Source organism: Borostomias antarcticus (genome assembly GCF_949987555.1).
Source record: "Borostomias antarcticus genome assembly, chromosome: 8".
NCBI lineage: Eukaryota > Metazoa > Chordata > Actinopteri > Stomiiformes > Stomiidae > Borostomias > Borostomias antarcticus.
The window spans coordinates 15,064,197-15,090,230 of record NC_140241.1 but is presented as its reverse complement, the minus strand read 5'-3'; the positions used below and the strand labels follow the sequence as shown (position 1 = coordinate 15,090,230).

General features: G+C 44.9%; 1 long non-coding RNA gene across 1 annotated transcript; it reads right to left on the bottom strand.

The window, feature by feature from the left end:
• Positions 1-804: 804 nt before the first annotated feature.
• Positions 805-2,109, bottom strand: LOC311312035. Its single transcript, XR_014630556.1, has 6 exons — positions 2,007-2,109; positions 1,816-1,929; positions 1,577-1,693; positions 1,373-1,488; positions 1,183-1,271; positions 805-1,009 (listed from the first exon to the last, which is right to left on the bottom strand). It is a non-coding gene; the product is annotated as an uncharacterized lncRNA (long non-coding RNA).
• Between the last annotated feature and the right edge of the window lie 23,925 nt (positions 2,110-26,034).

Here is a 26,034-nt window from a genome sequence, read left to right as displayed (position 1 = left end):
TCAGATGGGCTGGGGGGGGGGGCTGTGCTCAGATGGGCTGCGGGTGGGCGTCAGATGGGCTTGGGGGGGGGCTGTGCTCAGATGGGCTGCGGGTGGGCGTCAGATGGGCTGGGGGGGGGGCTGTGCTCAGATGGGCTGGGGGGCAGCTAGGAAGGGAAGTCTTCCTCATCAGAATGCTGGGGAGTGCTCAGATGGACTGTGCTTGGATGGGCTGTGCTCAGGCGGACTTCTGCAGATACCTAAAGACACAATGAAATGGCCGTAAATACACAACGCACATACATGCACAAAAAAATGGTACACAATCTTTGGAACCATGCAGTGTCACTGGGTAGGAGAAACCAAAAAAAAAGACATCACTTACCCTTCTGCATTTAGCAGGGGCATGTTTCAATGTCTCCTGCAGCTGGGCGGCCACCTACGCCATCGTAGCCTTTGGCATGGAGACCATCACTGCACCTTTAAGTTATCAAGAAAGGTAATGGTTTCAATTCACATCGGTCATGGAACAAAGACGATGTATTAAAAAATATTCAAAATATGAACCATTTCTTACGTGTTAGAACATTGAAGAGTGTCATACTCTTCAGTGGCTTCTTCCCCTTCTTCCCGTGCACACTGTAGGCGCTCCACACCGCATGTGTGGCTACAGCTGACAGCACCCGCCGGACTGTGTCCACCAAGTCTCTGCCACCAATGGCACCTAGGTATTGTGTCTGCAAAACAAAGACAGTCATTTACTGTACCCTTACCTGCACTGCAAAAATAAGACAAAGTTCCGCCCTGCAGACACTCACCATCTTCCTCTGATGTTCCCGGTCCTTCAACCTGGCCACAGAGACCTGCAGCTCCTCGTCCGTTTGGGCAGGGTTCAGTACATCCAGCACTTCTCCCTGGGCTCCAGACTCCACAGGCCGCGTGCTCTGGGCCAGTTCCCTCACAGTCCGTGCAAGCTCACGGAGTTGCTCCCGCATCTCTGAGAACTGCTGATGTACAGACCTCTGGAAATCTAGATAAACACAGATGTGGCTATAAGTACATTGACATAAAACTAAATGAAACTCAAAATATATCCCTGCATGCAACATGAAGTAGTCCCATACCAGCATCTGCAGAGCAGCATCGATTAGGTAGAGGGGTACATGGAGTCAATGGTGCCACAGCAGTACATGCCACTCTTACCTGGTCTGGCTGGGGTGCTGTATGATCTGGCTGGGGTGCTATACATGGGACTGGGCCCCGCTCGCCCACATGGGACAAGCTTGGAAAATCTGCAAGATGAGTAAAATGGTATTCAAAATAAATAAAAAATAGTCCAACTATCAGTGTGCAGTAGGCATAGACATTTCATTCTTAACACAAACATGCATACCTGGATTGTACAGCACACGTGGATTGTACTGGACCGCTGGCAGAGGCCTTTCAACTCCGGCACCTGGTCTTAGGCCTGCATAGTGGGGACCAATGGCTGCCCGGGGCTTGGAATATCTAGTGGAATATCAGTAAATTAGCTCAGATTACTCGATTTCAAAAGTACTACTCTTTTGGGACTGTTGAATGCACTTTAGTATATTACCTTCGTCACTGGAGTGATAGCATGTGTTGCGCCGTCTCTTTCGAACGTCTTGGCACTCGTCCATTGACGACTGCTGCTCAAAGACTTTTGCCATGAGCCTGGCACCTTCGTAATGATCTGTGTGCATAAAGTACCATAATCAATACATTTCAGACATCCTTTTTTCCTCAGAATAATGAGTCATGATCTTCCCCCCACCCCCATCAGTATTTTTTAATAGCTTAAAATGCAAACAGTACCAGTTGTGGACTTTGGGAAAACCCGGACTCTGTGGAGCGCCCAGCCAGGGTTAGGTTCCACACAGCTCTTTATCCGTTGGCTGACTCATTCATTGGCCAGGAACACATCTGCAACTGTGAGTGAAACCATTAGTAGCCGCTTCCCTGTACAATTGAAAAGTAGCACACCAAACACACAAACATGTTCTTACCCCATCCTTTTTGGAGAGCCAGGATACTGGGACAACCGACAGTGTCCTCCCCCAGAAACTCCACACTGCAATAGTCTGCCCAATAAACAAAAAAATATTAAGTTTATAAACACATAAGGACCCTATGGGAAAGTAGGCAGAGGGGAAGAAGCGACTAAAACAAAAATTCAACAAGTCATTACAGCCGATAAGTAATTAGTGACACGCCACTATTCTATTTTTTTGATTCTCTGCCGGCCCAGGACAGATGCGGTCAATGGCGGTCAATCAGTGTGGGAAACATGAAGTTAGTTTAGGCAGTAGCCACTGCAGTGCACAGATTAAATGTATAAGGCCCGTGAATCATACGTTACTACTCGCAGTTTTAACAGGAACGCCTGTTTTTGACTCGTGTACTCCAACAATACACACCCATACTACTAATGTGGCAAACAAAGCTGCCTCCATCTTTGTTTCGAGCTAACGCTATTGTCCATGGTAACCCGCGGTTACCTCGTGGGTGGCATTGTTCTCAGTCTCCTACTTTCCAGACAAATGGAAAATATATAAAGCATTATCTTGGCTTCGCCTTCACCTTTGCCTATGTAAAATTAGCCTAAGATTCGTGATGTCCTCAGAAAGCCTGACACGAGCGAGCTCCCAATGCGAGTCTCAAATTCAGCAGAGTCAAACAAACAAACAATTCACATGTGCAGCGGCCATTTTAGATTAGAACAGCTCAGACCGTTCGCTTGCTTATTTTTCTGCCAATGTTTGCGGCGAACACAAAGCCAGCAGTAACAGAAAAAATGTTTGCAATAGTTTGTCGGAGTATTTTCAATATTGTCTAAACGTTGGTCAAGTTCGGGCCTTGACTTAGCTAGCTAACACTAGGTAGCGTGCTAGCTAGCAATAGCTAACGTTAGCTAGCTAACACTAGGTAGCGTGCTAGCTAGCACTAGCTAACGTTAGCTAGCTAGCATTGGGCTTCCAATTCCTGAACTTAGTTTAGCGTGCAGGTTATGAGTTACTTCTGTTTACTTAAATTATTACCGGTAAGTAAACAAATAAATAGCTAAACCAACAGTCAAATCAATGTAATTTGATGAGGAAAAAAACCCCGAGGTAAACTTACCAGAGATGAAGTGCGCACCACACTGTTTGTTAGTCCCCAATCTGCTCTCTTTATGGCTTTAAACCACAGCTTTCGGCGGTTCCTCTGAAAAGGGGGACATCTCGAGGGGATGATGAAGAATCTGAGGCCATCATCTTGTTCTTTTCTGTTTGTACAGTTCACAGCACAGCAGCTTTGAGGCATAATTAGCTACACGAAACGGAGCTGCTGTGGCTAGCGAGTTCGTTCCTCGTTCGCTCGTTCCTTTTTCCCAAAGAGGCTGCGTGCGTGCGCACCCCGCTGTGACGTAGACGGCGAACCCATCTATAGGGAGGGAAAGTGATCTCATCGCCCCCTAGTGGAAGTGTTCCATAATGCCGAGAGAATGAATGGGATTTCTCGACACGTCTTTTGAAAAATGATATCTTGGTCGACACCGAAACGTTAGTTTTAATTAATGAAAAAGCATTAAATTTATAACAAACAGGGAAATATACAATCAATAACATTTCTAAGATGAGTTATTCACCTCAAAATACAGTACAATATGAAGGATATAAGCGAAAATTTAAAAAAAGAACAAAAGACAGGAGCAGTTTGGCAAAGAATCCTGCCTACTTCAACTGTGAACCAAGCAAGCAGTGACGTCACGGGATAGCCCGATTGCAATCCTATTGCTAGCCTAATAGGACTTTAATCCAACGTCACTGCAACGTTATTTAATGACGTTGCAGGGACCCATATTGCCAATGTTTCTGCAACGTTGCAGAAAAGTCTAATTAGACTTAGGAGGGTAAAGTTATTTTCGACCTTAGATGGACGTTGTCACAACATCGCCTGATGGTAACGTTGCAACTTACCTAAGTACAACTTATGTGCAACGTTGCTGCAACCCACTGTGTTAGTAGGGTTAACGCACTTCCAACTTTGACATGGTGGTGGCGCTAGAGGGTTTGAGCTGTCGCAATGCCACTTGCTGCCAGAGGTCATGGGACTGTCCCCGAAGAGTGTGCCAAATGTGGCTTTAATACATTAACAATTTGCTGAGATATGACCACACTTCCTGTTTGGCGGCTTAGAGGCCAAATTTGATTGGCTGCAGCGAGCGAACGCAATGGACAATCAGAAATCCCTGTAAGACTTTTGTGGACATCGGTCTACAGATTGTGCCTACCGAGTTTCGTGCAGATTGGAGAAAAAACCTAGGAGGAGATACATTTTGAGAGTTTTTCACAAAATCCAAAATGGCGGGAAATCCAATATGGCGGAAAATGATGTCATGGGGTGCGTTGAACTCGGCTTAAGCCAAGGAATCCAACGGTACCTTGTTTTTGAAAATCGGGCTTACAGGTCAAAAGTTGTGTGCACAAACGCACCTCCAACTTTGACATGTTGGTGGCGCTAGAGGGTTCGAGCTGTGTACATGGGTCTTGGTGAAAAGACTCAGGGGACTGTCATGAATGAGTGTGCCAATTGTCACAACTTTTTACCATATGGTTCTATGGGCTGCCATAGACTCCAATGCCAGAGGAAGATGAATAATAATAAATATAGCTGCAAGCAGCAATGTGGGGGCCAAGCAGGACATGCGACCAGCGCATCAAAGACAACAAGCGAAACACGTCATAGCCGCATTCAAAGCTCTACCGCAGTGTTGAAAATTGGGCATACGGTTCAGAATATACGTACTTCCAACTTTGACAGGTTGGTGGTGCTAGAGACTTTGAGGTGTCGACATAGACTTGGTGACAGGGGTCACGGGACCGTCCACGATGAGTGTGCCTAATGTGGTTATGATACATCAAAACCTTACTGAGATTTGACCACACTTCCTGTTTGGCGGCTTGGACGCCAAATTCGATTGGCTGTAGCGAGCGAACACCTTCGACAATCGAAAATCCCTCTAGGAGTTTTGTGGACATTGGTCTAAAGAATGTGTACAGCCAGTTTCATGTAGATTGGTGAAAATCCCTAGGAGAAGATACATTTTAAGTGTTTTACACAAAATACAAAATGGCGGGAAATCCAATTGGTGGAAAATGACATCATAGGATGCGATGAACTCGGCATGAGCGAGGGATTCCAACGGTACCTCATTTTTCAAAATCGGTTACACAGGTCAAAAGTTGTGTGCATTAACGCACTTCCAACTTTGACATGGTGGTGGCGCTAGAGGGTTTGAGCTGTCGCAATGCCACTTGCTGCCAGAAGTCATGGGACTGTCCCCGAAGAGTGTGCCAAATGTGGCTTTAATACATTAACAATTTGCTGAGATATGACCACACTTCCTGTTTGGCGGCTTAGAGGCCAAATTTGATTGGCTGCAGCGAGCGAACGCAATGGACAATCAGAAATCCCTGTAAGACTTTTGTGGACATCGGTCTACAGATTGTGCCTACCGAGTGTCGTGCAGATTGGAGAAAAAACCTAGGAGGAGATACATTTTGAGAGTTTTTCACAAAATCCAAAATGGCGGAAAATCCAATACGGCGGAAAATGATGTCATGGGGTGCGTTGAACTCGGCTTAAGCCAAGGAATCCAACGGTACCTTGTTTTTGAAAATCGGGCTTACAGGTCAAAAGTTGTGTGCACAAACGCACCTCCAACTTTGACATGTTGGTGGCGCTAGAGGGTTCGAGCTGTGTACATGGGTCTTAGTGAAAAGACTCAGGGGACTGTCATGAATGAGTGTGCCAATTTTCACAACTTTTTACCATATGGTTCTATGGGCTGCCATAGACTCCAATGCCAGAGGAAGATGAATAATAATAATAATAAATATAGCTGCAAGCAGCAATGTGGGGGCCAAGCAGGACATGCGACCAGCGCATAAAAGACAACAAGCGAAACACGTCATAGGAGTCTATTCAAATCGCTACCGCAGTTTTGAAAATCGGGCGTACGGTTCAGAATATACGCACTTCCAACTTTGACAGGTTGGTGGCGCTAGAGACTTTGAGGTGTCGACATAGACTTGGTGACAGGGGTCTCGGGACCGTCCACGATGAGTGTGCCTAATGTGGTTATGATACATCAAAACCTTACTGAGATTTGACCACACTTCCTGTTTGGCGGCTTGGACGCCAAATTCGATTGGCTGTAGCGAGCGAACACCTTCGACAATCGAAGATCCCTCTAGGAGTTTTGTGGACATTAGTCTAAAGAATGTGTACAGCCAGTTTCATGCAGATTGGTGAAAATCCTTAGGAGAAGATACATTTTAAGTGTTTTACACAAAATACAAAATGGCGGGAAATCCAATTGGTGGAAAATGACATCATAGGATGCGATGAACTCGGCATGAGCGAGGGATTCCAACGGTACCTCAATTTTCAAAATCGGTTACACAGGTCAAAAGTTGTGTGCATTAACGCACTTCCAACTTTGACATGGTGGTGGCGCTAGAGGGTTTGAGCTGTCGCAATGCCACTTGCTGTCAGAGGTCATGGGACTGTCCCCGATGGGTGTGCCAAATGTGGCTTTAATACATTAACAATTTTCTGAGATATGTCCACACTTCCTGTTTGGCGGCTTGGACACCAAATTTGATTGGCTGTAGCGGGCGAACCCTTTCGAAAATTGAAAATCCCTGAACATCCTATGTGGACATTGGTCTAGAGAATGTGCCTACCGAGTTTCGTGCAGATTGGTCAAAATTCCTAGGAGGAGATACATTTGAAGTGTTTTTCAAAAAATTCAAGATGGCGGAAAATCTATATAACCGGAAGTTATGGGTCCTTGAGGGAAATTTGTTCATCATGAGGAGAGACATATGTGTGCAAAGTGTCATGTCTGTAGGTCAAACGGGGCCTGAGATATGCCTGTTCAAAGTTCGCAAATTCAGTCGGCTGCTATAGCGCCCCCTATTGGCTAATCGATCTGGGTCGTGCTCCATGGACTCAGCACATCATCCTCTACCATCATGCAAATTTTGGTAAAAAGTTACCACTCCGTTCTATAGGCTGTCATTGACTCCCATGGCGGAAAAAAGAATAATAATAATAAATATAGCTGCAAGCAGCAATGTGGGGGCCAAGCAGGACATGCGACCAGCGCATAAAAGACAACAAGCGAAACACGTCATAGGAGTCTATTCAAATCGCTACCGCAGTTTTGAAAATCAGGCGTACGGTTCAGAATATACGCACTTCCAACTTTGACAGGTTGGTGGCGCTAGAGACTTTGAGGTGTCGACATAGACTTGGTGACAGGGGTCTCGGGACCGTCCACGATGAGTGTGCCTAATGTGGTTATGATACATCAAAACCTTACTGAGATTTGACCACACTTCCTGTTTGGCGGCTTGGACGCCAAATTCGATTGGCTGTAGCGAGCGAACACCTTCGACAATCGAAAATCCCTCTAGGAGTTTTGTGGACATTACTCTAAAGAATGTGTACAGCCAGTTTCATGCAGATTGGTGAAAATCCTTAGGAGAAGATACATTTTAAGTGTTTTACACAAAATACAAAATGGCGGGAAATCCAATTGGTGGAAAATGACATCATAGGATGCGATGAACTCGGCATGAGCGAGGGATTCCAACGGTACCTCATTTTTCAAAATCGGTTACACAGGTCAAAAGTTGTGTGCATTAACGCACTTCCAACTTTGACATGGTGGTGGCGCTAGAGGGTTTGAGCTGTCGCAATGCCACTTGCTGCCAGAGGTCATGGGACTGTCCCCGATGAGTGTGCCAAATGTGGCTTTAATACATTAACAATTTTCGGAGATATGACCACACTTCCTGTTTGGCGGCTTGGACACCAAATTTGATTGGCTGTAGCGGGCGAACCCTTTCGAAAATTGAAAATCCCTGAACATCCTATGTGGACATTGGTCTAGAGAATGTGCCTACCGAGTTTCGTGCAGATTGGTCAAAATTCCTAGGAGGAGATACATTTGAAGTGTTTTTCAAAAAATTCAAGATGGCGGAAAATCTATATAACCGGAAGTTATGGGTCCTTGAGGCAAATTTGTTCATCATGAGGAGAGACATATGTGTGCAAAGTGTCATGTCTGTAGGTCAAACGGGGCCTGAGATATGCCTGTTCAAAGTTCGCAACTTCAGTCGGCTGCTATAGCGCCCCCTATTGGCTTATCGATCTGGGTCGTGCTCCATGGACTCAGCACATCATCCTCTACCATCATGCAAATTTTGGTAAAAAGTTACCACTCCGTTCTATAGGCTGCCATTGACTCCCATGGCGGAAAAAAGAATAATAATAATAAATATAGCTGCAAGCAGCGATGTGGGGGCCAAGCGGGACGCACGACCAGCGCATCAAAGACAACAAGCAAAACATGTCAAAAGCCAGACATGGTTGAACAGGATTCGATCTCTGTACCTGCTGCTTGCAAGGCCGACACGCTAACCACTGTGCTACGCAGGATGTTGCGAAAGTGAACCACCCTAGTCCACAAGGCATGTGAGCCTTCCCTAACCCCGTGAGTCTGAGTCCTGAGCACTTAATTAATATCACCTGGCAGGGTTGCTTCCTCTCGGTAGAGTGAGAGGGGGGGGTGTCGTTGTTTAAATTGGCACACAGCGAAAAGTATACATAGCATAGCTCAACTATTTACTTCTTCAGAATCCAGACAATCACGCGAACATTTCCATGTATAAAATGTCCTTCGGTCTTCAGCAGTGTAGGAGAGGTGAAGAGTTAGAAACAGTTAGAGATTCTAGAGCGAAGAGAGATTTTCTAGAGCGTGGCTCCATTGATTTCAATGGAGGGGGGGGAGTCATTATTCGAACTGTCCCAGAGTGAAAAATATACATCGAAGAGCTTAGCTTTTTTGATTTTATGAATCCCAAGAGTCGTGTGAACGTTTTGATATATAAAATGTGTATGAGCTGTGAGAATTAGAAGAGGGATGGCAGTTTAGAAAATGTGTGACTTTTTCCAAAAACCTCTGAAACTGGTGAAATTGTGCAGAGGACAAAAAGTGTTTCTTTCATTCTGCAATCAAACAAATTAAGTAATAATGAAACCATGGGGTGTTTTGAACTCGGCATGAGCCAGGGAATCCATTGCTACCATCATTTTGAAGATTGGACATACAGTTCAAAAGTTACTGGCATAAACGCAACTCCAACTTTGACACGCTGGTGGCGCTAGAGTGCATGAGATGTCAACGTAAGGCTTGGTGACAGATGTCATGGGTGTGTCCCGGATGAGTGTGCCAAATGTGGTTTTGATAGATTAAAACATTACTGAGATATGACCCCAGTTCCTGTTTTGCAGCTTTTCGGCCAATTTTGATTGGCTGTCACGAGAGAACGCAATGGACAATCAAAAATCCCTGTAAGACTTTTGTGGACATCGGTCTATAGATTGTGCATACTGCGTGTGGTGCAGATTGGTGAAAAAACCTAGGAGGAGATACATTTTGAGTGTTTTACACTAAATCCAATATGGCGGGAAATCCAATATGGTGGAAAATGATGTCATAGGGTGCGTTGAACTTGGCTTGAGTGAAGGAATCCAACGCTGCCTCGTTTTTGAAAATCAGGCTTACAGGTCAAAAGTTGCATGCACAAATGCACCTCCAACTTTGACAGGTTGGTGGCGCTAGAGCGTTCAAGCTGTGGACATGGGTCTTGGTGAGAAGACTTTGGGGACTATCATGAATGAGTGTGCCAATTTTCCCAACTTTTTACCATACGGTTCTATGGGCTGCCATAGACTCCAATGGCAGAAGAATAAATAATAATAATAATAATAAATATAGCTGCAAGCAGCGATGTGGGGGCCAAGCGGGACGCACGACCAGCGCATCAAAGACAACAAGCAAAACATGTCAAAAGTCAGACATGGTTGAACAGGATTCGATCTCTGTACCTGCTGCTTGCAAGGCCGACACGCTAACCACTGTGCTACGCAGGATGTTGCAAGGGTGAATCACCCTAGTCCACAAGGCATGTGAGCCTTCCCTAACCCCGTGAGTCTGAGTCCTGAGCACTTAATTAATGTCACCTGGTAGGGTTGCTTCCTCTCGGTAGAGTGAGAGGGGGGGGTGTTGTTGTTTAAATTGGCACACAGCGAAAAGTATACATAGCATAGCTCAACTATTTACTTCTTCAGAATCCAGACAATCACGCGAACATTTCCATGTATAAAATGTCCTTCGGTCTTCAGAAGTGTAGGAGAGGTGAAGAGTTAGAAACAGTTAGAGATTCTAGAGCGAAGAGAGATTTTCTAGAGCGTGGCTCCATTGATTTCAATGGAGGGGGGGAGTCATTATTCGAACTGTCCCAGAGTGAAAAATATACATCGAAGAGCTTAGCTTTTTTGATTTTATGAATCCCAAGAGTAGTGTGAACGTTTTGATATATAAAATGTGTATGAGCTGTGAGATTTAGAAGAGGGATGGCAGTTTAGAAAATGTGTGACTTTTTCCAAAAACCTCTGAAACTGGTGAAATTGTGCAGAGGACAAAAAGTGTTTCTTTCATTCTGCAATCAAACAAATGAAGTAATAATGAAACCATGGGGTGTTTTGAACTCGGCATGAGCCAGGGAATCCATTGCTACCATCATTTTGAAGATTGGACATACAGTTCAAAAGTTACTGGCATAAACGCAACTCCAACTTTGACACGCTGGTGGCGCTAGAGTGCACGAGATGTCAACGTAAGGCTTGGTGACAGATGTCATGGGTGTGTCCCGGATGAGTGTGCCAAATGTGGTTTTGATAGATTAAAACATTACTGAGATATGACCCCAGTTCCTGTTTTGCAGCTTTTCGGCCAATTTTGATTGGCTGTCACGAGGGAACGCAATGGACAATCAAAAATCCCTGTAAGACTTTTGTGGACATCGGTCTATAGATTGTGCATACTGCGTGTGGTGCAGATTGGTGAAAAAACCTAGGAGGAGATACATTTTGAGTGTTTTACACTAAATCCAATATGGCCGGAAATCCAATATGGTGGAAAATGATGTCATAGGGTGCGTTGAACTTGGCTTGAGCGAAGGAATCCAACGCTGCCTCGTTTTTGAAAATCAGGCTTACAGGTCAAAAGTTGCATGCACAAATGCACCTCCAACTTTGACAGGTTGGTGGCGCTAGAGCGTTCAAGCTGTGGACATGGGTCTTGGTGAGAAGACTTTGGGGACTGTCATGAATGAGTGTGCCAATTTTCCCAACTTTTTACCATACGGTTCTATGGGCTGCCATAGACTCCAATGGCAGAAGAATAATAATAATAATAATAATAAATAATAAGAAAAGGTACAAGAACAATGGGTGCCAGCGCTTAGCGCTTCGCTGCTTGGCCCCCAAATATAGCTGCAAGCAGCGATGTGGGGGCCAAGCGGGACGCACGACCAGCGCATCAAAGACAACAAGCAAAACATGTCAAAAGCCAGACATGGTTGAACAGGATTCGATCTCTGTACCTGCTGCTTGCAAGGCCGACACGCTAACCACTGTGCTATGCAGGATGTTGCGAAAGTGAACCACCCTAGTCCACAAGGCATGTGAGCCTTCCCTAACCCCGTGAGTCTGAGTCCTGAGCACTTAATTAATATCACCTGGCAGGGTTGCTTCCTCTCGGTAGAGTGAGAGGGGGGGGTGTCGTTGTTTAAATTGGCACACAGCGAAAAGTATACATAGCATAGCTCAACTATTTACTTCTTCAGAATCCAGACAATCACGCGAACATTTCCATGTATAAAATGTCCTTCGGTCTTCAGAAGTGTAGGAGAGGTGAAGAGTTAGAAACAGTTTGAGATTCTAGAGCGAAGAGAGATTTTCTAGAGCGTGGCTCCATTGATTTCAATGGAGGGGGGGAGTCATTATTCGAACTGTCCCAGAGTGAAAAATATACATCGAAGAGCTTAGCTTTTTTGATTTTATGAATCCCAAGAGTCGTGTGAACGTTTTGATATATAAAATGTGTATGAGCTGTGAGAATTAGAAGAGGGATGGCAGTTTAGAAAATGTGTGACTTTTTCCAAAAACCTCTGAAACTGGTGAAATTGTGCAGAGGACAAAAAGTGTTTCTTTCATTCTGCAATCAAACAAATGAAGTAATAATGAAACCATGGGGTGTTTTGAACTCGGCATGTGCCAGGGAATCCATTGCTACCATCATTTTGAAGATTGGACATACAGTTCAAAAGTTACTGGCATAAACGCAACTCCAACTTTGACACGCTGGTGGCGCTAGAGTGCACGAGATGTCAACGTAAGGCTTGGTGACAGATGTCATGGGTGTGTCCCGGATGAGTGTGCCAAATGTGGTTTTGATAGATTAAAACATTACTGAGATATGACCCCAGTTCCTGTTTTGCAGCTTTTCGGCCAATTTTGATTGGCTGTCACGAGAGAACGCAATGGACAATCAAAAATCCCTGTAAGACTTTTGTGGACATCGGTCTATAGATTGTGCATACTGCGTGTGGTGCAGATTGGTGAAAAAACCTAGGAGGAGATACATTTTGAGTGTTTTACACTAAATCCAATATGGCGGGAAATCCAATATGGTGGAAAATGATGTCATAGGGTGCGTTGAACTTGGCTTGAGCGAAGGAATCCAACGCTGCCTCGTTTTTGAAAATCAGGCTTACAGGTCAAAAGTTGCATGCACAAATGCACCTCCAACTTTGACACGTTGGTGGCGCTAGAGCGTTCAAGCTGTGGACATGGGTCTTGGTGAGAAGACTTTGGGGACTGTCATGAATGAGTGTGCCAATTTTCCCAACTTTTTACCATACGGTTCTATGGGCTGCCATAGACTCCAATGGCAGAAGAATAAATAATAAGAAAAGGTACAAGAACAATGGGTGCCAGCGCTTAGCGCTTCGCTGCTTGGCCCCCAATAATAAATATAGCTGCAAGCAGCAATGTGGGGGCCAAGCAGGACATGCGACCAGCGCATAAAAGACAACAAGCGAAACACGTCATAGGAGTCTATTCAAATCGCTACCGCAGTTTTGAAAATCGGGCGTACGGTTCAGAATATACACACTTCCAACTTTGACAGGTTGGTGGCGCTAGAGACTTTGAGGTGTCGACATAGACTTGGTGACAGGGGTCTCGGGACCGTCCACGATGAGTGTGCCTAATGTGGTTATGATACATCAAAACCTTACTGAGATTTGACCACACTTCCTGTTTGGCGGCTTGGACGCCAAATTCGATTGGCTGTAGCGAGCGAACACCTTCGACAATCGAAAATCCCTCTAGGAGTTTTGTGGACATTAGTCTAAAGAATGTGTACAGCCAGTTTCATGCAGATTGGTGAAAATCCTTAGGAGAAGATACATTTTAAGTGTTTTACACAAAATACAAAATGGCGGGAAATCCAATTGGTGGAAAATGACATCATAGGATGCGATGAACTCGGCATGAGCGAGGGATTCCAACGGTACCTCATTTTTCAAAATCGGTTACACAGGTCAAAAGTTGTGTGCATTAACGCACTTCCAACTTTGACATGGTGGTGGCGCTAGAGGGTTTGAGCTGTCGCAATGCCACTTGCTGCCAGAGGTCATGGGACTGTCCCCGATGAGTGTGCCAAATGTGGCTTTAATACATTAACAATTTTCTGAGATATGACCACACTTCCTGTTTGGCGGCTTGGACACCAAATTTGATTGGCTGTAGCGGGCGAACCCTTTCGAAAATTGAAAATCCCTGAACATCCTATGTGGACATTGGTCTAGAGAATGTGCCTACCGAGTTTCGTGCAGATTGGTCAAAATTCCTAGGAGGAGATACATTTGAAGTGTTTTTCAAAAAATTCAAGATGGCGGAAAATCTGTATAACCGGAAGTTATGGGTCCTTGAGGCAAATTTGTTCATCATGAGGAGAGACATATGTGTGCAAAGTGTCATGTCTGTAGGTCAAACGGGGCCTGAGATATGCCTGTTCAAAGTTCGCAACTTCAGTCGGCTGCTATAGCGCCCCCTATTGGCTAATCGATCTGGGTCGTGCTCCATGGACTCAGCACATCATCCTCTACCATCATGCAAATTTTGGTAAAAAGTTACCACTCCGTTCTATAGGCTGCCATTGACTCCCATGGCGGAAAAAAGAATAATAATAATAATACCATCAATTACAATAGGGGCTTCGCACTGCGTGCTTGGCCCCTAATAAATATAGCTGCAAGCAGCGATGTGGGGGCCAAGCGGGATGCACGACCAGCGCATCAAAGACAACAAGCAAAACATGTCAAAAGCCAGACATGGTTGAACAGGATTCGATCTCTGTACCTGCTGCTTGCAAGGCCGACACGCTAACCACTGTGCCACGCAGGATGTTGCGAAAGTGAACCACCCTAGTCCACAAGGCATGTGAGCCTTCCCTAACCCCGTGAGTCTGAGTCCTGAGCACTTAATTAATATCACCTGGCAGGGTTGCTTCCTCTCGGTAGAGTGAGAGGGGGGGGTGTCGTTGTTTAAATTGGCACACAGCGAAAAGTATACATAGCATAGCTCAACTATTTACTTCTTCAGAATCCAGACAATCACGCGAACATTTCCATGTATAAAATGTCCTTCGGTCTTCAGAAGTGTAGGAGAGGTGAAGAGTTAGAAACAGTTAGAGATTCTAGAGCGAAGAGAGATTTTCTAGAGCGTGGCTCCATTGATTTCAATGGAGGGGGGGGAGTCATTATTCGAGCTGTCCCAGAGTGAAAAATATACATCGAAGAGCTTAGCTTTTTTGATTTTATGAATCCCAAGAGTCGTGTGAACGTTTTGATATATAAAATGTGTATGAGCTGTGAGAATTAGAAGATGGATGGCAGTTTAGAAAATGTGTGACTTTTTCCAAAAACCTCTGAAACTGGTGAAATTGTGCAGAGGACAAAAAGTGTTTCTTTCATTCTGCAATCAAACAAATGAAGTAATAATGAAACCATGGGGTGTTTTGAACTCGGCATGAGCCAGGGAATCCATTGCTACCATCATTTTGAAGATTGGACATACAGTTCAAAAGTTACTGGCATAAACGCAACTCCAACTTTGACACGTTGGTGGCGCTAGAGTGCACGAGATGTCAACGTAAGGCTTGGTGACAGATGTCATGGGTGTGTCCCGGATGAGTGTGCCAAATGTGGTTTTGATAGATTAAAACATTACTGAGATATGACCCCAGTTCCTGTTTTGCAGCTTTTCGGCCAAATTTGATTGGCTGTCACGAGGGAACGCAATGGACAATCAAAAATCCCTGTAAGACTTTTGTGGACATCGGTCTATAGATTGTGCATACTGCGTGTGGTGCAGAATGGTGAAAAAACCTAGGAGGAGATACATTTTGAGTGTTTTACACTAAATCCAATATGGCGGGAAATCCAATATGGTGGAAAATGATGTCATAGGGTGCGTTGAACTTGGCTTGAGCGAAGGAATCCAACGCTGCCTCGTTTTTGAAAATCAGGCTTACAGGTCAAAAGTTGCATGCACAAATGCACCTCCAAATTTGACACGTTGGTGGCGCTAGAGCGTTCAAGCTGTGGACATGGGTCTTGGTGAGAAGACTTTGGGGACTGTCATGAATGAGTGTGCCAATTTTCCCAACTTTTTACCATACGGTTCTATGGGCTGCCATAGACTCCAATGGCAGAAGAATAATAATAATAATAATAAGAAAAGGTACAAGAACAATGGGTGCCAGCGCTTAGCGCTTCGCTGCTTGGCCCCCAATAATAATAATAATAAGAAAAGGTACAAGAACAATGGGTGCCTTCGCAGCTTCGCTGCTTGGCCCCCAATAAGAAAAGGTACAAGAACAATGGGTGCCTTCGCAGCTTCGCTGCTTGGCCCCCAATAATAAGAAAAGGTACAAGAACAATGGGTGCCTTCGCAGCTTCGCTGCTTGGCCCCCAATAATAAGAAAAGGTACAAGAACAATGGGTGCCTTCGCAGCTTCGCTGCTTGGTCCCCAATAATAAGAAAAGGTACAAGAACAATGGTGGCCTGCGCAGCTTCGCTGCTTGGCCCCCAAATATAGCTGCAAGCAGCGATGTGGGGGCCAAGCGGGACGCACGACCAGCGCATCAAAGACAACAAGCAAAACATGTCAAAAGCCAGACATGGTTGAACAGGATTCGATCTCTGTACCTGCTGCTTGCAAGGCCGACACGCTAACCACTGTGCCACGCAGGATGTTGCGAAAGTGAACCACCCTAGTCCACAAGGCATGTGAGCCTTCCCTAACCCCGTGAGTCTGAGTCCTGAGCACTTAATTAATATCACCTGGCAGGGTTGCTTCCTCTCGGTAGAGTGAGAGGGGGGGGTGTCGTTGTTTAAATTGGCACACAGCGAAAAGTATACATAGCATAGCTCAACTATTTACTTCTTCAGAATCCAGACAATCACGCGAACATTTCCATGTATAAAATGTCCTTCGGTCTTCAGAAGTGTAGGAGAGGTGAAGAGTTAGAAACAGTTAGAGATTCTAGAGCGAAGAGAGATTTTCTAGAGCGTGGCTCCATTGATTTCAATGGAGGGGGGGGAGTCATTATTCGAGCTGTCCCAGAGTGAAAAATATACATCGAAGAGCTTAGCTTTTTTGATTTTATGAATCCCAAGAGTCGTGTGAACGTTTTGATATATAAAATGTGTATGAGCTGTGAGAATTAGAAGATGGATGGCAGTTTAGAAAATGTGTGACTTTTTCCAAAAACCTCTGAAACTGGTGAAATTGTGCAGAGGACAAAAAGTGTTTCTTTCATTCTGCAATCAAACAAATGAAGTAATAATGAAACCATGGGGTGTTTTAAACTCGGCATGAGCCAGGGAATCCATTGCTACCATCATTTTGAAGATTGGACATACAGTTCAAAAGTTACTGGCATAAACGCAACTCCAACTTTGACACGCTGGTGGCGCTAGAGTGCACGAGATGTCAACGTAAGGCTTGGTGACAGATGTCATGGGTGTGTCCCGGATGAGTGTGCCAAATGTGGTTTTGATAGATTAAAACATTACTGAGATATGACCCCAGTTCCTGTTTTGCAGCTTTTCGGCCAATTTTGATTGGCTGTCACGAGGGAACGCAATGGACAATCAAAAATCCCTGTAAGACTTTTGTGGACATCGGTCTATAGATTGTGCATACTGCGTGTGGTGCAGAATGGTGAAAAAACCTAGGAGGAGATACATTTTGAGTGTTTTACACTAAGTCCAATATGGCGGGAAATCCAATATGGTGGAAAATGATGTCATAGGGTGCGTTGAACTTGGCTTGAGCGAAGGAATCCAACGCTGCCTCGTTTTTGAAAATCAGGCTTACAGGTCAAAAGTTGCATGCACAAATGCACCTCCAACTTTGACACGTTGGTGGCGCTAGAGCGTTCAAGCTGTGGACATGGGTCTTGGTGAGAAGACTTTGGGGACTGTCATGAATGAGTGTGCCAATTTTCCCAACTTTTTACCATACGGTTCTATGGGCTGCCATAGACTCCAATGGCAGAAGAATAATAATAAATATAGCTGCAAGCAGCGATGTGGGGGCCAAGCGGGACGCACGACCAGCGCATCAAAGACAACAAGCAAAACATGTCAAAAGCCAGACATGGTTGAACAGGATTCAATCTCTGTACCTGCTGCTTGCAAGGCCGACACGCTAACCACTGTGCCACGCAGGATGTTGCGAAAGTGAACCACCCTAGTCCACAAGGCATGTGAGCCTTCCCTAACCCCGTGAGTCTGAGTCCTGAGCACTTAATTAATATCACCTGGCAGGGTTGCTTCCTCTCGGTAGAGTGAGAGGGGGGGGTGTCGTTGTTTAAATTGGCACACAGCGAAAAGTATACATAGCATAGCTCAACTATTTACTTCTTCAGAATCCAGACAATCACGCGAACATTTCCATGTATAAAATGTCCTTCGGTCTTCAGAAGTGTAGGAGAGGTGAAGAGTTAGAAACAGTTAGAGATTCTAGAGCGAAGAGAGATTTTCTAGAGCGTGGCTCCATTGATTTCAATGGAGGGGGGGGAGTCATTATTCGAGCTGTCCCAGAGTGAAAAATATACATCGAAGAGCTTAGCTTTTTTGATTTTATGAATCCCAAGAGTCGTGTGAACGTTTTGATATATAAAATGTGTATGAGCTGTGAGAATTAGAAGATGGATGGCAGTTTAGAAAATGTGTGACTTTTTCCAAAAACCTCTGAAACTGGTGAAATTGTGCAGAGGACAAAAAGTGTTTCTTTCATTCTGCAATCAAACAAATGAAGTAATAATGAAACCATGGGGTGTTTTGAACTCGGCATGAGCCAGGGAATCCATTGCTACCATCATTTTGAAGATTGGACATACAGTTCAAAAGTTACTGGCATAAACGCAACTCCAACTTTGACACGTTGGTGGCGCTAGAGTGCACGAGATGTCAACGTAAGGCTTGGTGACAGATGTCATGGGTGTGTCCCGGATGAGTGTGCCAAATGTGGTTTTGATAGATTAAAACATTACTGAGATATGACCCCAGTTCCTGTTTTGCAGCTTTTCGGCCAAATTTGATTGGCTGTCACGAGGGAACGCAATGGACAATCAAAAATCCCTGTAAGACTTTTGTGGACATCGGTCTATAGATTGTGCATACTGCGTGTGGTGCAGAATGGTGAAAAAACCTAGGAGGAGATACATTTTGAGTGTTTTACACTAAATCCAATATGGCGGGAAATCCAATATGGTGGAAAATGATGTCATAGGGTGCGTTGAACTTGGCTTGAGCGAAGGAATCCAACGCTGCCTCGTTTTTGAAAATCAGGCTTACAGGTCAAAAGTTGCATGCACAAATGCACCTCCAACTTTGACACGTTGGTGGCGCTAGAGCGTTCAAGCTGTGGACATGGGTCTTGGTGAGAAGACTTTGGGGACTGTCATGAATGAGTGTGCCAATTTTCCCAACTTTTTACCATACGGTTCTATGGGCTGCCATAGACTCCAATGGCAGAAGAATAATAATAATAATAAATATAGCTGCAAGCAGCGATGTGGGGGCCAAGCGGGACGCACGACCAGCGCATCAAAGACAACAAGCAAAACATGTCAAAAGCCAGACATGGTTGAACAGGATTCGATCTCTGTACCTGCGGCTTGCAAGGCCGACACGCTAACCACTGTGCTACGCAGGATGTTGCGAAAGTGAACCACCCTAGTCCACAAGGCATGTGAGCCTTCCCTAACCCCGTGAGTCTGAGTCCTGAGCACTTAATTAATATCACCTGGCAGGGTTGCTTCCTCTCGGTAGAGTGAGAGGGGGGGGTGTCGTTGTTTAAATTGGCACACAGCGAAAAGTATACATAGCATAGCTCAACTATTTACTTCTTCAGAATCCAGACAATCACGCGAACATTTCCATGTATAAAATGTCCTTCGGTCTTCAGAAGTGTAGGAGAGGTGAAGAGTTAGAAACAGTTAGAGATTCTAGAGCGAAGAGAGATTTTCTAGAGCGTGGCTCCATTGATTTCAATGGAGGGGGGGGAGTCATTATTCGAACTGTCCCAGAGTGAAAAATATACATCGAAGAGCTTAGCTTTTTTGATTTTATGAATCCCAAGAGTCGTGTGAACGTTTTGATATATAAAATGTGTATGAGCTGTGAGAATTAGAAGAGGGATGGCAGTTTAGAAAATGTCTGACTTTTTCCAAAAACCTCTGAAACTGGTGAAATTGTGCAGAGGACAAAAAGTGTTCCTTTCATTCTGCAATCAAACAAATGAAGTAATAATGAAACCATGGGGTGTTTTGAACTCGGCATGAGCCAGGGAATCCATTGCTACCATCATTTTGAAGATTGGACATACAGTTCAAAAGTTACTGGCATAAACGCAACTCCAACTTTGACACGCTGGTGGCGCTAGAGTGCACGAGATGTCAACGTAAGGCTTGGTGACAGATGTCATGGGTGTGTCCCGGATGAGTGTGCCAAATGTGGTTTTGATAGATTAAAACATTACTGAGATATGACCCCAGTTCCTGTTTTGCAGCTTTTCGGACAATTTTGATTGGCTGTCACGAGGGAACGCAATGGACAATCAAAAATCCCTGTAAGACTTTTGTGGACATCGGTCTATAGATTGTGCATACTGCGTTTGGTGCAGATTGGTGAAAAAACCTAGGAGGAGATACATTTTGAGTGTTTTACACTAAGTCCAATATGGCGGGAAATCCAATATGGTGGAAAATGATGTCATAGGGTGCGTTGAACTTGGCTTGAGCGAAGGAATCCAACGCTGCCTCGTTTTTGAAAATCAGGCTTACAGGTCAAAAGTTGCATGCACAAATGCACCTCCAACTTTGACACGTTGGTGGCGCTAGAGCGTTCAAGCTGTGGACATGGGTCTTGGTGAGAAGACTTTGGGGACTGTCATGAATGAGTGTGCCAATTTTCCCAACTTTTTACCATACGGTTCTATGGGCTGCCATAGACTCCAATGGCAGAAGAATAATAATAATAATAATAATAAAATATAGCTGCAAGCAGCGATGTGGGGGCCAAGCGGGACGCACGACCAGCGCATCAAAGACAACAAGCAAAACATGTCAAAAGCCAGACATGGTTGAACAGGATTCGATCTCTTTACCTGCTGCTTGCAAGGCCGACACGCTAACCACTGTGCTACGCAGGATGTTGCGAAAGTGAACCACCCTAGTCCACAAGGCATGTGAGCCTTCCCTAACCCCGTGAGTCTGAGTCCTGAGCACTTAATTAATATCACCTGGCAGGGTTGCTTCCTCTCGGTAGAGTGAGAGGGGGGGGTGTCGTTGTTTAAATTGGCACACAGCGAAAAGTATACATAGCATAGCTCAACTATTTACTTCTTCAGAATCCAGACAATCACGCGAACATTTCCATGTATAAAATGTCCTTCGGTCTTCAGAAGTGTAGGAGAGGTGAAGAGTTAGAAACAGTAAGAGATTCTAGAGCGAAGAGAGATTTTCTAGAGCGTGGCTCCATTGATTTCAATGGAGGGGGGGGAGTCATTATTCGAACTGTCCCAGAGTGAAAAATATACATCGAAGAGCTTAGCTTTTTTGATTTTATGAATCCCAAGAGTCGTGTGAACGTTTTGATATATAAAATGTGTATGAGCTGTGAGAATTAGAAGAGGGATGGCAGTTTAGAAAATGTGTGACTTTTTCCAAAAACCTCTGAAACTGGTGAAATTGTGCAGAGGACAAAAAGTGTTTCTTTCATTCTGCAATCAAACAAATGAAGTAATAATGAAACCATGGGGTGTTTTGAACTCGGCATGAGCCAGGGAATCCATTGCTACCATCATTTTGAAGATTGGACATACAGTTCAAAAGTTACTGGCATAAACGCAACTCCAACTTTGACACGCTGGTGGCGCTAGAGTGCACGAGATGTCAACATAAGGCTTGGTGACAGATGTCATGGGTGTGTCCCGGATGAGTGTGCCAAATGTGGTTTTGATAGATTAAAACATTACTGAGATATGACCCCAGTTCCTGTTTTGCAGCTTTTCGGCCAATTTTGATTGGCTGTCACGAGGGAACGCAATGGACAATCAAAAATATCTGTAAGACTTTTGTGGACATCGGTCTATAGATTGTGTATACTGCGTGTGGTGCAGATTGGTGAAAAAACCTAGGAGGAGATACATTTTGAGTGTTTTACACTAAATCCAATATGGCGGGAAATCAAATATGGTGGAAAATGATGTCATAGGGTGCGTTGAACTTGGCTTGAGCGAAGGAATCCAACGCTGCCTCGTTTTTGAAAATCAGGCTTACAGGTCAAAAGTTGCATGCACAAATGCACCTCCAACTTTGACAGGTTGGTGGCGCTAGAGCGTTCAAGCTGTGGACATGGGTCTTGGTGAGAAGACTTTGGGGACTGTCATGAATGAGTGTGCCAATTTTCCCAACTTTTTACCATACGGTTCTATGGGCTGCCATAGACTCCAATGGCAGAAGAATAATAATAATAATAATAAGAAAAGGTACAAGAACAATGGGTGCCAGCGCTTAGCGCTTCGCTGCTTGGCCCCCAATAAGAAAAGGTACAAGAACAATGGGTGCCAGCGCTTAGCGCTTCGCTGCTTGGCCCCCAATAAATAAATAATAATAAGAAAAGGTACAAGAACAATGGGTGCCAGCGCTTAGCGCTTCGCTGCTTGGCCCCCAATAATAAATAATAAGAAAAGGTACAAGAACAATGGGTGCCAGCGCTTAGCGCTTCGCTGCTTGGCCCCCAACTAGGGCTGCGAGCAGCAATGAGCGGGCCCTCGCACCCCACGCGTGTCGGGGTGTGGCGCCGTTAAAGGGTGTGCTATTTCGGTGTGCAGTACTGAGAGAAACTTCCTGTCACCAGTAGGTGGCGCTCTAAGTGTGACTCAATACCGATGCATAGATGTGTTCAGGACGGTACCTTGATGAAGCGTGAGAAATGTTGAGTAAATCGGATAATGTATGTAGGAGTTATGATGACTTCCTGTTTCACCAATAGGTGGCGCTATAAGTATGACGCAATACTGACACATAGATGTGTTCAGGACAGAACTCTCATGAAGCGTGAGATATATCGGACAAATCCGATAATGTATGGAGGAGTTATGGGGACTTCCTGTTTCACCAATAGGTGGCGCTATAAGTATGATGCAATACTGACACATAGATGTGTTCAGGACAGAACCGTCATGAAGCGTGAGCTATATCGGACAAATTGGATAATGTATGGAGGAGTTATGAGGACTTCCTGTTTCACCAATAGGTGGCGCTATAAGTATGACGCAATACTGACACATAGATGTGTTCAGGACAGAACCGTCATGAAGCGTGAGATATATCGGAAAAATTGGATAATGTATGGAGGAGTTATGAGGACTTCGTGTTTTATGGCGAAATGTCAAACTTTGGCGGGGCGCCACGGCAAGGGTGTTTGGTGAAAACTCAATTTTTTTGATAACTTTTGATCAGAAAGGCCTTAAGATGAAGCTGACCCGATATGAAGTTGATCGGATGAAATCTGTAGGAGGAGTTCGTCGAAGTACGAGGCATGGAAATGGTCAAAACAAGGACAAAATGGCACATTAAAAGCAAAATGGCGGCCTTCCTGTTGCATGTTGGGTATAGCTCCAAGAGACATTTTAGTGCGTCTCGATGAACTACATATGCCCTCCGAATTTCGTTCGCCTACATCAAACTGAAAGGTGGGGCTCGCCATTTTAGATTTTCCAGGGGGCGCTCTTGAGCCGTTTTGCCACGCCCATTTCCGTCAGCCATGAATTATCAAATTTTTCACCGGGACTGACGTATCTGCAAAGTTTCATCCGTTTTCATCGATGTTCAGGCCGCCTAAAAGGCATTTGTTTGGAGTAAAGGAGAAGAAGGAGAAGGAGAAGAATAATAATAACTAGTGCTGCGAGCAGCAGTGAGCGGGCCCTCGCACCCCACGCGTGTCGGGGTGTGGCGTTGTTAAAGGGTGTGCTATTTCGGTGTGCAGTACTGAGAGAAACTTCCTGTCACCAGTAGGTGGCGCTCTAGGCGTGACTCAATACCGAAGCATAGATGTGTTCAGGACGGTACCTTGATGAAGCGTGAGACATGTTGAATAAATCGGATAACGTATGTAGGAGTTATGAGTACTTCCTGTTTCACCAGTAGGTGGCGCTGTAAGTGTGACTCAATACCGAAGCATAGATGTGTTCAGAATGCGACCTTCATGAAGCATCAGCAATTTGGTGCAAATCGGATAATGTATGGAGGAGTTATGAGGACGTACTGTTTCACCAATAGGTGGCGCTATAAGTATGACGCAATACTGACACATAGATGTGTTCAGGACAGAACCGTCATGAAGCGTGAGACATATCGGACAAATCGGATAATGTATGGAGGAGTTATGAGGACGTACTGTTTCACCAATAGGTGGCGCTATAAGTATGACGCAATACTGACACATAGATGTGTTCAGGACAGAACCGTCATGAAGCGTGAGACATATCGGACAAATCGGATAATGTATGTAGGAGTTATGAGGACTTCCTGTTTCACCAATAGGTGGCGCTATAAGTATGACGCAATACTGACACATAGATGTGTTCAGGACAGAACCGTCATGAAGCGTGAGACATATCGGACAAATCGGATAATGTATGGAGGAGTTATGAGGACGTACTGTTTCACCAATAGGTGGCGCTATAAGTATGACGCAATACTGACACATAGATGTGTTCAGGACAGAACCGTCATGAAGCGTGAGACATATCGGACAAATCGGATAATGTATGGAGGAGTTATGAGGACGTACTGTTTCACCAATAGGTGGCGCTATAAGTATGACGCAATACTGACACATAGATGTGTTCAGGACAGAACCGTCATGAAGCGTGAGACATATCGGACAAATCGGATAATGTATGGAGGAGTTATGAGGACGTACTGTTTCACCAATAGGTGGCGCTATAAGTATGACGCAATACTGACACATAGATGTGTTCAGGACAGAACCGTCATGAAGCGTGAGACATATCGGACAAATCGGATAATGTATGGAGGAGTTATGAGGACGTACTGTTTCACCAATAGGTGGCGCTATAAGTATGACGCAATACTGACACATAGATGTGTTCAGGACAGAACCGTCATGAAGCGTGAGACATATCGGACAAATCGGATAATGTATGGAGGAGTTATGAGGACGTACTGTTTCACCAATAGGTGGCGCTATAAGTATGACGCAATACTGACACATAGATGTGTTCAGGACAGAACCGTCATGAAGCGTGAGACATATCGGACAAATCGGATAATGTATGGAGGAGTTATGAGGACGTACTGTTTCACCAATAGGTGGCGCTATAAGTATGACGCAATACTGACACATAGATGTGTTCAGGACAGAACCGTCATGAAGCGTGAGACATATCGGACAAATCGGATAATGTATGGAGGAGTTATGAGGACGTACTGTTTCACCAATAGGTGGCGCTATAAGTATGACGCAATACTGACACATAGATGTGTTCAGGACAGAACCGTCATGAAGCGTGAGATATATCGGACAAATTGGATAATGTATGGAGGTGTTATGAGGACTTCCTGTTTCACCAATAGGTGGCGCTATAAGTATGACGCAATACTGACACATAGATGTGTTCAGGACAGAACCGTCATGAAGCGTGAGATATATCGGACAAATTGGATAATGTATGGAGGAGTTATGAGGACTTCGTGTTTTATGGCGAAATGTCAAACTTTGGCGGGGCGCCACGGCAAGGGTGTTTGGTGAAAACTCAATTTTTTTGATAACTTTTGATCACAAAGGCCTTAAGATGAAGCTGACCCGATATGAAGTTGATCGGATGAAATCTGTAGGAGGAGTTCGTCGAAGTACGAGGCATGGAAATGGTCAAAACAAGGACAAAATGGCACATTAAAAGCAAAATGGCGGCCTTCCTGTTGCATGTTGGGTATAGCTCCAAGAGACATTTTAGTGCGTCTCGATGAACTACATATGCCCTCCGAATTTCGTTCGCCTACATCAAACTGAAAGGTGGGGCTCGCCATTTTAGATTTTCCAGGGGGCGCTCTTGAGCCGTTTTGCCACGCCCAGTTCCGTCACCCATGAATTATCAAATTTTTCACCGGGACTGACGTATCTGCAAAGTTTCATCCGTTTTCATCGATGTTCAGGCCGCCTAAAAGGCATTTGTTTGGAGTAAAGAAGGAGAAGAAGGAGAACTAGGGCTGCGAGCAGCATTGAGCGGGCCCTCGCACCCCAAGCATGTCGGGGTGTGGCGCCGTTAAAGGCTGTGCTATTTCGGTGTCCTGTACTGAGAGAAACCTTCTGTCACCAGTCGGTGGCGCTATACGCGTGACTCAATACCGATGCATAGATGTGTTCAGGACGGTACCTTGATGAAGCATGAGAAATGTTGAGTAAATCGGATAACGTATGTAGGAGTTATGAGGACTTCCTGTTTCACCAGTAGGTGGCGCT